Source organism: Vicugna pacos, chromosome 1, assembly GCF_048564905.1.
Source record: "Vicugna pacos chromosome 1, VicPac4, whole genome shotgun sequence".
NCBI lineage: Eukaryota > Metazoa > Chordata > Mammalia > Artiodactyla > Camelidae > Vicugna > Vicugna pacos.
In genome coordinates this window covers 58,363,559-58,378,166 of record NC_132987.1, presented here as the reverse complement: position 1 = coordinate 58,378,166, position 14,608 = coordinate 58,363,559, and the positions used below count along the sequence as shown (strand labels likewise).

General features: G+C 34.6%; 1 protein-coding gene across 1 annotated transcript in view; it reads right to left on the bottom strand.

The window, feature by feature from the left end:
• Positions 1-1,423, bottom strand: part of OSTN (osteocrin) — a 34,668-nt gene extending 33,245 nt beyond the window's left edge. The window contains exon 1 of the mRNA XM_006200959.4: positions 1,373-1,423. The gene's annotated coding sequence lies outside the window, so the exon portion shown is untranslated. The remainder of the gene's footprint in view (positions 1-1,372) is intronic.
• Between the last annotated feature and the right edge of the window lie 13,185 nt (positions 1,424-14,608).

The window sequence follows — 14,608 nt, the reverse complement described above, 5'->3', positions numbered from 1 at the left end:
TCTTTTTCAATAACAGCAAAATATTGTTGAGTCCTACTCTATGCTTAAGCCTGCCTGAAGCTGCACGACTACTTAGTGATGGAGTTGGGGTAATATTTTGGGACTGCTTACTTTAAGTTCTGTTCCTTGGAGACAAACTCAATTAATCTAATTTTATTAAACAGATGTTCAAATCATTTACAGTATTTGAATAAGAGGTTAAAATTATAGCCCTGAGATCTCCAAACCTAATTTGCTGAACATATCTGCTTCTTTATTGCCCATGATTCATTGTGCAAAAATCAGTTTAAAACCCTGAAAAATAACAGGGAGAAGGCAAATGTCCACCTTAAATATCTTATTGAATGAAGCCACAGTGCAATTCACTTAGAAAGAGAAGATGAATTCATATCTACAGGAGGCTCTCCCTAGAAAAATTCTACAGGGGTTCTGAAGCGTAGTACCAAAGAGAAGACACAAGACGTGCCTGAGGTTTGTGGGGAGACCATTAAACACAGTCCTGTCAATTCTATAGCTTATGTGGGCATTAACATCATCATAAGTCACTGTTAAAATTATCTAATTTCTAGGAAGGTAACTTATAAACAAACAGTATTCACATTCCTGTCCTAGAGATTCTGATTCAAAGGAGCAATATTTGGTATTGCTAGACTGAATTTATTGAGTATACACAGCTTCTGCCTATCAAAACCTAAAACAAAATTTTAAATTTCTTCTTAAACAGAACTCAGATGTGTATTTGAGATTAACTCTTAATTCACTAACTTAATAGCAAGAACACTTTAAATACTGAAGAAGAGACATGATCTGAGTCTAACCTATGTTAGCAATATCACACTTGCCTATTTGAGTTTTATATGAAGAAAAACAGAGTGTGGGTTTGAAGAAGGTAGAAGATGGAATTTAGAATTTGATTAATTTAAGGATGTTTCTTAAGTTCCAATATTGACAGAAATCAAGATAAGAGAAAACCTTTCTTTTCTACCTGCATTTAAAAAATTAGACCACTTTGTACATTTAAGAATTTCCTAACACTGGACATATTTGATGAAAGCAAAATTAATACATCTAACATACATATAGAATCATTATCCTGCGTTCCCTTTCTCTTTGTTTTGAAACAGAAAATAAAACAAAAATAATGTAATAAATATAAAATGCCTGAGCAAGCAATTATCTCCACTCTGCATTACAAATATATCTTAGAGTTTTTACTCATTTTCAGAGAGGAAAATAGTACCAAAAAAGACTCTAATTTTAACAAAATCAAGGTATAATCAAGACATCTAACAAGTATGTGAAAAAATTTTTTTTCAAAAATTAAAAGGAAAATAAAAAAGCCTAAATCTTTATCAGCTTTTAAATAACTTACCTTGTGAAAAGTCAGGAGATTCTAACTTTAGAGTCCTCTCTGTGCAGTTTCTCCCAAACTCAGCTCTGATGGTGAGTTTTCTCTCTGAGTTTTTATAGTCTCAGTTATACACCCCTTACTCCAATCCCTGCCTCTGCTTTCTCTTACATCATTTCTACAGATTTTCCACTGAATATTTTCCCAAGCTTCTCGTCAATCTCTCTCTCTCATTCTTTTTTTCTCTCTTTCATTCTTTTTTTCTCTCTCTCCCAGTCCCTGTCTCTCTCTTGTCCTCTCTATCTATTGCTTTGGATCATGGCATTTAAGTATCAATGGGAGAATGAGCTGTGGAAAATTTAAGTACACATTTATTATAGTGTTCAGCCTTAGACCTATCACCCCTTCCTGAGGTTTTAGTCCAACTTTGATAATTACAAATCACATTTGGGAAATAGGATGCACTAAGATTTGTTTTAAAAATAAGTCACTAGGGTATTTCAAAGTAAGATTTAGGAAGACAAAATCAGAAACCCAAACTGATTTATTGGTGGATACTTTCGACCTTTAAATTAAATGATCATGTATGGAAACGGTGAATAGTTTCACCCTAAGTCAGGTGCACAAGCTTGTCGGTGAAACTGACAGCTACTTTGCAATTAACGTTGCTATACTGGGAAGGCTGTCACTAAGAAACCTATAAATACTGAACTGCGGCATGTGGACTACAAATGCAGACGTTGTAATCATTTTTATCTTGCTCTTGTTCTCTGGTACTTTAATTTCCTTTTAACCAAAATATTCCTGCCTCTGTCTGAAAGTTTCTTTCATTCCCATTTCCTACTAATCACATTTGCAACATTACAGACATGAATTTTAAAAAATAAGTTATTAAGTCCAAAAGGTCGTTATATTGTCAGGTCATTTTTAGCTCATTTAATTCACCGTTGGATCCCCATTTGATAGATAAGGAAACTGAGGCTAGATAAGTTAGGTAACTTTGTAAGATCACACAGCTAGGAAGTAGCAGCAGAGCCAGATTTCAAATACAGACCTTCCTAATTCCATATCCAGTCTTTTTCCCACGACTTCATTCTGTCTCACTATTTAAAAAGCTGGAAAAGAGAACCCAAGTCAGATTATGTTTTTACATGAATAGAAATACATTTTCTCTTTTTGGTTTTGCTTTAAAAGCCATTTAAAATACTGCTCACTACTGTAGGAACTATTACATGGTTAATTTAGATCTAGATGGAGAACTGACGAGAGCACACTGAATTGGTGGGACAGTAAAATGCTTCATTTTTATGAAGAGTTTCCAGGGATAACATATGTCTCAACAAGCTTGAAATTTGAGTAGTTGGCAGTGACAGTTCACAAGTCAAGATAAAAATACAGCCTAATTGTGGATCCTTGTTTAGACATTACTGCCATAAAATGATTATGTTAGCTTGAATCCACATGATGGAAAACTCTCAATATAGACTTAGTGGACACATTATAATGCTACTAGAAGCCAATCTTCTTGACGTACCTTCTACTCTTATTTGAAACGCAACCCTTAGCATGCTGGCAAGTGATATCTGTGGCTGATTTATTCCAGATCTGTCCCTGCTTAGACAGTCCAAAGATTCCACCCTATTTGTGGATTTTGTTGACCTAATTCAAAGGTTTGACTTAACTGTTCTGTAGCAGTAGAAATAGCAACAGTTTATTCTAGGAATAAAACCATGGTACATTTAAGCCATTTTACAGGCTTCTGCACATTATATACCCCTACGTAAATTACTTATGCATTGACACATGATAGAGAAATTCTGTTACTTTAAAGTAGAGGTAAAAGCATATGAAGAAATAGGAAGAGAAGAGGAACACCCAGTGATAGATGGAGAATCTAAAATGAGAAAGGGAGAAAATATGACTGAAAATTTGTATCATTATTTAATTCTCATAACAATCTTGCTAAGGGGTATTATTATTTACATATAACAGGGTAGAAAACTGAAGCTCAAATACGTGAAGGGGATAGCCCAAGTGCTCACAGCTTAAGAGGAATGAGACCAGGAGTTGAGCCTCACTCTCAGTATCAGGATTCTGGCAGGAAAAAGATGGCACATTCAAATTGAGTACTTTGAGAAGAATTTAATGTGGGCAGGGTATAGAGGAATCAGGAAGGATAATGCAGAACACTGAATCCCCAAGAATAGCCAGGCATTCTTAAGCCTGAAGGGTTAAAGGTGATTACGGGGACCTGGATCTGGGTGGAGAAAGTTCCCTGGCAGAGGTGTGACCTTTCATCAAGGGACACAGCTAGGCAAGAGTGACCTAATTTATGAAATAAACAGAGATCTCACTCTGCTTCCCGGATACAATCTCCTGTTGTGTTTATCTTTGGTCAAACCCAAGTGATAAAGGACCCAGCTCATTGTTTAACCTCAAAACTGTGCTAAGAGACATATAAATGAGATTCTTTGTTATCAAGTCAGGTTTATTGAGGTGTAATTTATATACAAAAAAACACCCTTTTAAAGTGCACAGTTTGATGAGTTTTGACAAATGTGGACAGTATGTAGCCTCCACTGCCATCACGATAAAGACCATGTCTACAATCCTCACTCCCAAATTTCCCTCCTGCCCTTTACAGTCAATCCTCTACCCTACCCTCAGGTCCTGGTAACCACCAATCTGATTTCTGTCCCTATAATTTTGCCTTTTCCAGAAGGCTGTAGGAAATTATACAGTATGTACTCTTTGGTGTCTGGCTTCTTTCACTTAGAGTAATGCTTCTGAGATTTAACCATGTTGCTAAATGTATCAGTACTTGGTTTCTTGTTGATAATAAGAGTGTTCTATTGGATAGATGTGCCACAAATTGCTTATTCACTCAACAGTTGGTGAAAATTTGAATTGTTCCCAGTTTTTAGTGATTGTGAATAAAGCGTCCATAAACATTAATATAGGGGTCTTTGAGTGGATATGTGTTTTCCTGTCACCTGGGCAAATACATAGAAGTGGAATTCCTAGATCACGTGGTAAGTGCATGTTTCACTTAGTAGGAAATAGCCAAACTGATTTCTAAAGTGGCTCTCCCGTTTTGCAGTCCCACCAGAAATGAATGAGATTTCTAGATGTTCAGAATCTTTGTTAGCATTTGACATTCATTGCCATTTCCAAAAATTCAGCAATTCTAATAAATGTGTACTGGTATCTCACTGTGTTTAATTTGTATCTCCCTAATGACTAATGATGCTGAGAATCTTTTCATTACTGCTCCTTTGTATGTCTTCTTTGGTGATGGGTCTGTTCAAATCTTTTGCTCAGTATTCAGTCATGAGAATTCTTTATATACTCTAGATACAAGACTTTTTATTGGATTTGTGTTTTGCATTTTTTCCCATTCTGTAGCTTGTCTTTTTGTTCTCATAGCAGTTTGTTTCACAGAGCAGGCATTTATAATTTTGATGAAGTACAATTAGCCAAAAAACAGAGCATGCTTTATGTGCCCTAGGAAGTCATTTCCTCACTCGGGTTTGCAAAAATTTTTCTTCTGTTTCCTTCTGTAGAGGTTTTCAAAATTCTTTCGGCTATTCTTGGTCCTTTACTTTTCCCTACAAATTATAAGATCAGCTTATCAATGTATACAAAAGAGCTTAGCTGGGATGTTATTAGGAAAACTGACATTTTAAAGTACTCTGATATGTGAACACAGTATGTTTCTCTTTTATTTAGGTCTTCCACTTCTCTTTACAATGTTTTTAAATTTCAAAAGCATACCAATTTTGTACACATTTTGTTAATGTATCACTAATTATTTAATTTTTTGATGCTGTTATAAATGTAGTTTTTAAAATTTCAATTTTCAGGTGAACATTCCTAGTTTACAAAAATACAATTCATTATTGTGTCTTGATCTTTCATTCTGTGATCTTGGTAAGCTTATTTATTGGTTCTAGTGGTTTTTTTGTAGATTAAACAGGATTTTCTATGTGTATAAAATCCTTTTGTTTGTTTGGGAAGAAAAACTGCTTTGCATCTTCTGTTTCATTCTGTATGTCTCTTATATCTTTATAATTGTCTAGTCTCAGCCAGCTCCTTCAGTGCAATATTGAATAGAAGTGGAGAGTGAATATCCCTGACTTGTTCCTGATTTTGGGGTGAAAAAGTCATTCATTTTTTCACCATTACGCATGTTGATGTAAGGTTTTTTTTAGTTGCCCTTTATCAGGTTGAAGAAGTTTCCTCTGTTATTAGTTTTCTGAAAATCAATTATAACCATGTTTTCTGAGATAAACTCCACTCGATCATGATGTATTGTCCTTTTTCTACATCGCTGGATTTGGAGTACTAATATTTTTTATGGATCTTTATTCATGAAGGATATAGGCCTTTCACTTCCTTAAAATATATTTGTCAGCTTTTGGATCAGGGTTGTGGTGGCTCATAGACTGATTGAGAAGAGTCACACCCCCGTCTTAGTCCTTTCAGGCTGCTGTAACAAAAATACCATCGACTGGGAGGCTTAACCAGCATTGTTTTCTCATGCTCTGGAAGCTGGGAAGTGGAGGTCAAAGCATCTGCAGATTTGGTGTCTAACGGGGGCTCCCCGGTTCATAGATGATGAACTTCTCAATGTGTCCTCACATGACAGGGAGTGTGGCAGAGTTCCCTGGGGTCTCTTTTAAAAGGGCAGTGATTCCATCCCTGAGGGTTCCACTTTCATTATCTAATCACCTCTCAAAGCCCCCGCCTCCTGATGCTATCACATTGGGAGTTAGGATATCAACATGTGAATTTGGGGGGACAAACATTCAGCCCACAACAATCCTTATCTATGTTCTGGAGGAGTTTGTATGGAATTTGAGTTATTTTCCCCTGAAATGTTTGGTAGAATTTGAGTGAAGTCATCTGTGGCATTAGTTGCCTTTTGTGGGCAGGTTTTTAACTAAAATGTCAAATTCTTTAATAGACGTAGGGCTAATCATTTTATATAGTTTTCCTGAGTGTAGTCTCACAGTTTACATCTTTCACATCAAAAGTCCATTGCATTAAATTATTAAATTAAAGTTATTCATATTATTGTATTTTTGTTATTTGTACGGTCTGTGGTGATGTCCTCTATTTTATTCTCAATTCTGGTATTCTTTTTCTTCAGTCTTTTTTCTTGATCAGTCATTCTAGAATTTTATCCATTTTATTTATCTTCTTTAAGAGGCATTTTTATCCTTTTATTTCACTGATTTTGGCTATTTTTTTCTTTCTGTTTTTCTGATTTGGGTTTAATTTGCTCATCTTTTAAAATTTTCTTAATGTGGATGCTTAGATTATTGGTTATATTCACTTCTTTTCTCCTAATACAGACATTTAGTACTATAAATTTTCCTCTGAGCACTGCTCTAGCTGTATTTTATACATTTTAATATGCTCTGTTTTCATGTTTTATTTAATTAGGGTTGCTTTCTAATTTTCTTTAAAATTGTGACTATTGGTTATTTAGATATTTGTCATTTAACTTCCAAATACTGGTGATTTTCCATATATTTTTCTGTTACTGATTCCTAATTTAATTGTTTCATATTCAGGACACATACTCTGTGTTATTTCAATTCTTTGAAATTTGTCAAGATTTATTTTATGGCCAAGAATGTAGTTGTCTACTTTGGTGAAGTTTCATGTGGACTTTACAAAGAATGTGCATTCTATTATTATTGAGTGGAGTGTTCTTTAAATCTCAGCTAAGTTAAGTTGACTGATAATGTTCGAGTCTATATTTTTAATGATTTTTGTCTGCTTGTTATTTCAATTACTGCAAAAGGCATTCTGATGTCTTTAAGTACATTTTGAAATTTCTTTACTTCTGTTTTCAGTCCTTTTGGCTTTTGCTTTATGAATGCTTGAGCACTTTATTAGGTGCATAGCTTCTTTATCATTATGTAATTTACCTTTTTACCCCTAAAATTCTTTGTTTTGAAGTTTACCTTGTCTGATATTAATATGTTCATATAGCTTTCTTTTGATTATTGTTGGCATGGTGTATCTTTCCCCACATCCTTTTTCTTTTAGTCAATCTATACCATTATATTTAAAATGTGTTCTTATAGAGAAGGTAGAATGGGTTTCTGTTTTTTTTTTCCCAATCTGACAATCTCTAAATTGTAATTGGTGTGTTTTGACCATTTGCATGTAGTATAATCATTCATAAATTTATTTTTTAAGTGATCATCTTAAAAATTGTCTTTTTTTTTTTAGGCTGGAGGGTATAGCTCAGTAGTAGAGTGCATGCTTAGCATGCACAAGATCCTGGTTTCAATCCCCAGTACTTCCATTAAAATAAATTAATAAACCTAATTACTACCCTCCCAAAAATATCTTAAGCAAAAAGAAATAAATAAAAAATTCTTAAAAAAATTTTTAAAATTTCATCTGTTCTTTGTTCCCTATTTCCTCTCATTCTGCTTTATTTTAGATTATTATTTATACCTCTGTTTTATTTTTAAGTTTTTGCTATAGGCTTACAGAATGCATCATTATATTGTCACAGCCTTCCTTCAAATCATTTTTCTGCTTCACATAGAATGTAACAGTCTTTCAATAGTATAGTTCCATTTTATACCTCTTATCCTTTGGAGTATTATTGTCACAAATTTTAATTTTCCCTGTTATAAATCCAATTCATTTTTCTAGTTTTGCTTTACACTGTTAATAATCTTTAGTGATTAAATCCCTAAAACACTTATATTTACCTACATGTACTGTGGCTGATATTGCTCTTTGTGTGTGTGTGTGCGTGTGTGTGTGTGTGTACATTCATATTTCCAAGTAGCACTGTTTTCCTTTTGTTTGGAGAACTTTAACATTTCTTACAATGTTTTTGTAAAAGAAACTGCTTAATTCATCTTCATTTAAAAATTTTATTATTGCTCATGATAGAATAACGCGGTGATAGCTTTTCTTCTTTTGATGTTTTAAAGTTAATGTTCTATTTTCTTTTGCATTGCGTAGTGTCTGATGGGACATCTGCTATCACCTGTTTGTCTGAGATGTACTTAGCTGTATTTTTTCTTTATATTTATCTTGAGGGTTTCTGAGTTTCTTGGTTGTTTTCTTTCATTAATTTCAGGAAAAAATGGCTATTATCTCTTCCAATTTTTTTGTCTTATTCTCTTTTTTTTCCTTCTGTTATTCTAACTACATAATCATTTGATATTGTCCCACACCTCTTGGAAGGTCTGATTTTTTAAAATATCTTTTCTTCCTGTAATTCAGTTGAAATAGTTTCTATTGATCTAGCTGCAAATTCGTTTACTGTTTCCATTCTTATTCCAGTCTCTCATATTGTGTGTTTGTGTGTGTGTGTGTTTAATTTTAGCATACTGCCAGGGGTTTCTGTGTAGCTTAGTGGTAGAGCATATGCTTAGCATGCATGAGGTCCTGGGTTCAATCCCCAGTACCTCCATTGAAAAAAAGGAGCTTAATTTTAGCATACTAAAGGCCTAGCATATGAATGACGATTTCACTTACATCTTGGGCTTCTGGGAACTCTAAACTCTCATGCAGCCTACACACCTATTTTAAAAATTTGTTAAAATGTCACCTGTTGTTTAGTTCTTAACCACTTTTATGTTGGCTTCCTCGTCTTAAAGTGCCCTACCAAAGGTGAAACAATTTGTGTGCCCTCTCTCCCCTCAAAGAAACTGCGACCATTTGAAATTTATTATCCTTGGTTGTCTATTGACCTCAGCTCCCAGAAGGGATCAAAAAAGGTTCAAAGTTTTGCATAATTTTGTCAAAGTGACATTGTCTTTAACCTTCCTATATACTAAACAGAAGCACAAGTCTTCTTCCTTATATATTTTTCTGCTTGTTTTGCAGTATGACAACATTTCAATGACTCCTTTCCATTTATTTTTTCTGGCAACATTGTTTTTATTATCATCCCAATTTTGTAGATGTGAGAACGGATTTTAAAGTACTCACCCTACAGAAATAAGATGCAAGCATGTCTCTTGGCTAAGCCCTACCTTTTCCACTGCATTTTTCATCTGTATAAATCATCCCTGCAATGATGGAATTCAGAGAAATGAGACCTGTGCCCACAAGCCTCCTCCTATTTTCCCTGGTATTTATCCTGAAGTGAACCCCTGAAGGTTATATTTCCATATTCTAATCTCCCAATCAGAAGACTGATTTCTGCTTCTGGATTCCATAGGACTCCTCATGTTACTCCGATTTGCATTGATTTCTGATATATTCCACATACAGGGCAAGTTGCCTTTATGTAGTTGCTGTGGTAGGGGATTTTACAACAGACTGGAGGTTTACAGAGGAACTTGGAGCCAAAGAGCTTAGTTTTCACCTTTATTTTATAGGGCTAGAGCCTCAACTAGGCTTGTTGGCCTTATTTCAAGAACTTTTACAGCCACAGCATTTGCTGACCCTGATGGAATGCCCTGGCCATTTGATACCTCCACCCTTTACAATCTTCCCTTATTAAGATCATACCCTGCTGGTTCCATTAACTACAGCATTCTATCTGCTGAATTCTAACAGTTCAAATCACAGACTTGATCAGTTTAAGAACATGAAAAAGCAGGGAACGCTGGAAGCCACAGCAGAAGACCAATTGCCATGTATTTCCTCAGTTTCATCACACACACACTTATACACACACACAGATTCCGGGACCTCCTGGAGAAAATCACTTGCCTACAGTGGTGTACTAATATGGTAATTACAGCCTATCAACAAATAGCACTTCAAAATTTACAAATCTGTTTATAATTTATATTACTGCTGTAATAATTGTTTTCTTGTTGATACTGGAGTATTCTTAGGTAATGGGGCAACTGTTATTAACACCATTATACACCACCAGCTACAATTAACACCAAATGCAGAATTGTATTTACTTTTCCCCTTTGATGTGCAAAGAATTCTGCTGTGTCTGGAAGTCGTGGTCCTGCTCTCTAAGAACCTTTATTCTAATAGGGAAGGCAAAATTGAAATGCAAATAACTCCATACTATTCTCTGAGGAACTCAACCCTTGTTTAGCTCTTGTTTGAATCATTTTTGTAGTGTTTCTTTTCCTAATGGAGCCCATGATACTCTGGAAACTTTTCTACCAATTATCATATCAAGTATGTTTGTCTCTCATGTTGATCAGAAACTATTTGTTTTATGGTACAGTTATAGGAAAATAGGGGTGGACACTGTGTATTAAGAATAACCATTTTTGATTACCTTCTATGAGACAGGTACTTACTATAGGTTTTTTTTTAACAGTCATTGTAATAATCAACATAATTAATTGAGAACTTACCATGTGACAGCATTATTGTTAAATCTTCAATTCTATACAGTGAAGGAGAAATGATTATTACCCTTCTTTACCAAAGGAGAAATCAAAATTTAGCTAAAATCAATAAACTAGTTAGTGGTAACGCCAAGATTTAAACCAATTTTTTCTGATCTTAAAGCTCATATTTTTAACAATTACACTGTATGGTCACTCCATCTAATCCTAGAAACATTTTACAAAGTTAAGAATTATCCAAAATTAAATCATGGGGAAACTAGGTTTAGAATATGTTTAAAGCCATGGAGGTCTAAATACAAAAGCTGGAATTTGTGTTCATGAAGGGCCACTCCAAAACCTTGTATTTACAACTTTCTCAACACCGCTTTCCACTCTACTACACCAGTGACACTGAAAGGTCAATGTGACAGCGCCAGCATCCCTGACATTCCTGGAATGCATCTATTTAGGCCATCAACTTCCATCATTGTGGAGAAGTAGTGTCTCTGTGAATTATATATCCCTGAAATTCATCTCTATGAATTTGCACTGGGACGGAGCCTCCGGCATCGCAAAATAAATAAACTTTGTTCAATATGCCATAACTAAGGTAAGAAAGCTGGAACTTCTTAAGTAAGTAGGAAATGCCACTGACAAGGTTATTAAATTCTCTTAAGCATCTAATAAAGCAAAGCATGACTCTAAGTAAAACACCGAGTACAAATCAACAATGGAATTGATGCCTAAAAACTTTTGACACAGACATGATATCCAAGGATGAAGATAATAGTCTATGCTTGTCAGATTGCATCATACTTTGAGAGAGACACAGACAAACCAGAGTTTCCAGAAATGGGGACCCAGCACAGGGTGGGATCTGGAAGTCAGTTACCCTAAAAATCACTTTGAAGTATGGATATGTTTAGTTTGAAGGGGAGAAAGAAAACCTAGAGTCCTAATACTTATCTGGAGTTGTAAAATACAGGAAGGGAGATCTGAAATCAATAGAAACCAAAAGATTCATAAATAACATTTTTATTTAGGTGTTTTGACAACAGAATTCTTTCTCTCAAAGAACAATTAGCTCTCCCGGAATAACAGCAACTTAGGAAAAGGGATTTCTTGGAGTGTTGAAGAAAAGACTGACACTTCAAAAGGGAGGTTAGATTAAAGAATTGGTAAGGTTCTTCTAAGCTCTGTGATGGTATTAACAATCGTGAAAAGTAGAGGCAAACTTATATTCAAATAGACAAAGAGTGGCTTGTTTAGATAATCTGTCATATATATTGATCAAAGTTATTACCATGTAAAAGTATGAAAATATAAAACACATATCCTGGTGTGGCTGCCAGATATGTTGGGCAAATCAAAATAAATTTTCATGTGATAATGCTCTTCTTTGCCATAAAGTCAATTTACATCTTGCCACCTAAACAAGTACACTGGTTGAATAAAACATCCATGTAGTATGAAGCTAGAACACACCCTTACACCATATACAAAAATCAACTCAAAATGGATTAAAGACTTAAACATAAGACAAGATACAATAAACCTCCTAGAGGAAAACATAGGCAAAACATTATCTGACATACATTTCAAAAATTTTCTCCTAGAAGAAATAAAAGCAAGAATAAACAAATGGGGCCTAATAAAACTTACAAGCTTCTGCAGAGCAAAGGAAACCAGAAATAAAACAAGAAGAAAACCTACGGAATGGGAGAAAATTTTTGCAAGTGAAACCGACAAAGGCTTGATCTCCAAAATATATAAGCAGCTCATACGACTCAATAAGAAAAAAATAAACAACCCAATCCAAAAATGGGCAGAAGACCTAAACAAGCAACTCTCCAAGGAAGACATACAAATGATCAAAAAGCACATGAAAAAATGCTCAATATCACTAATTATCAGAGAAATGCAAATCCAAACTACAATGAGGTATCACCTCACACCAGTCAGAATGGTCGTCATTCAAAAATCCAAAAATGACAAATGCTGGAGAGGCTGTGGAGAAAGGGGAACCCTCCTACACTGCTGGTGGGAATGCAGTTTGGTGCAGCCACTATGGAAAACAGTGTGGAGATTCCTCAAAAGACTAGGAATAGACTTACCATATGACCCAGGAATCCCACTCCTGGGCTTGTACCCAGAAGGAAATCTACTTCAGGATGACACCTGCACCCCAATGTTCATAGCAGCACTATTTACAATAGCCAAAACATGGAAACAGCCTAAATGTCCATCAACAGGTGACTGGATAAAGAAGAGGTGGTATATTTATACAATGGAATACTACTCAGCCATAAAAGCCGACAACATAATGCCATTTGCAGCAACATGGATGCTCCTAGAGAATGTCATTCTAAGTGAAGTAAGCCAGAAAGAGAAAGAAAAATACCATATGAGATCGCTCATATGTGGAATCTAAAGACTCATGGACAGAGAATACAGACTTGTGGTTACCAGGGGGGTAGAGGATGGGAAGGGATAGACTGGGATTTCAAAATTGTAGAATAGATAAACAAGAGTACACTGTATAGCACAGGGAAATAACACAAAATGTTATGATAAATCACAGAGAAAAAAATGTGACAATGAGTGTGTATATGTCCATGAATGACTGAAAAATTGTGCTGAACACTGGAATTTGACACAACATTGTAAAATGATTATAAATCAATAAAAAATGTTAAAAAAACATCCATGTAGTATGTGACACAATCATTAATCTATTTTGTTTCAGAATTAATTATCTTATTACACTATATTTGCTCACAAAATTAAACAATTATCCAATCCCAATTGAAATAGACAGGTAGTAGGTATGAACGTAAGTCCTAGTCAGGAGTATTCGTTGTCAGATTTCGCTCCTCCTTCTGATTATTACTTCCACATATTAAATAATACTGATTTACTCAAACCACAGGCAACCAGTTCTGGAGGGGTAAACTTGTTTTCTCAAGCAAAAAAAACGTAGTTTTCTCTGTCTGTCTTTTTAGTAATGAACTCAAACTGAGGAAGGAAAGATGAGAGAATGAATTATAAGTGATTTGGAAGTTCTTTAAATTCCAAATTTCTTTTCAAGTTTCAGGTTAGGAGGCATATTGAAGGATTTATAATTCAATGTTTAGGCATTGGAAATACATTTTAAAATAAATATTTAATATTTATTGATTACTCATCCTGAACCATATGCTGCTCTAAGGTGTTTTACATGCACCAGTTTATTTAAAATCATCACAATACTCCTATGAAGTTAATTTTAAAATTATATTTATTTTGAAAATAGGGAAACTGAGGTATACTCAGGCTAATCAACAGATTCAGTTTGGTCCAGAGGCCAGATTCCTGGCCATTATTCCCTATGTCCTCAAGTAAATTAAGGTCTTGCAGAGAAGAGGGCTAATTTGATATCTTAAAATTAAAGCTTTATATATTAATTGATTTAATTCAGTAAGCAAAATTGATTTATTTAATTTAATTTAACTTTTTTAGTTGATTTAAAAATACTGATTCTGGGTTCAAAATATAACATTTTACGCTTAAATTCAAAAGCACTAAAAGTGAGTTTAAAGATGAAAAGCAGTGCAATCTTTTTGTTATCACCTCATCCGATTTAGACCATCTTAAACAGCTTTTACTATCTCAAAAGTCTTGTTTTCTTTCCTATATTTCCTATATTTCTTTCCTATATATACTCTTATTGAGGCAGAGGAAAACTTTGGTTCTCCAAAAGTTTCTTTTCAGATAAGTTTACATCTGCTTTAAGAAGAGATTTGCTTCCAAGGACCCTGTAAGACAGACCAAGTAGACTGAATAATACATGGAAACAGAAATTTAAAAGGTGGCTTTATTTCTGGTATCCACTATTCATATCTTCTGATATGAAGGACCAGCACCTTTTCTGTTCTTCTCAGGCTCTATCAGATGCTCCTGACCCACAAAAGCCTGTCTTGAGTTTGGC